A 274-nucleotide genomic window follows, 5' to 3' on the forward strand; every position below is an offset into this window, starting at 1 on the left:
CTGTGCTTCGGACCTTCTCAAGCTCCACCTTTCCGGCACTCTGACACCCACTTCCACTTCCGGAACTCCCAGAGCCCTTCCCTGAGCTTCCCCAATGTGGCGTGACCCTCCCACCCTATGATGGAAGACATTTACTCGACTTTGGGCCTCTTCCTAAAAGGTCCTGAGCAACTAGCTGGTGTGAATCTGACAACTTCTGGGTTACTAACTGCACACGCAGGTGACCCCTGGCCTAACTACAAAACACAGCTCTCATTTCAAAGTGAGCAAGAAG

The sequence above is a fragment of the Mus caroli genome, chromosome 8 (genome assembly GCF_900094665.2).
Source record: "Mus caroli chromosome 8, CAROLI_EIJ_v1.1, whole genome shotgun sequence".
Taxonomy (NCBI): domain Eukaryota; kingdom Metazoa; phylum Chordata; class Mammalia; order Rodentia; family Muridae; genus Mus; species Mus caroli.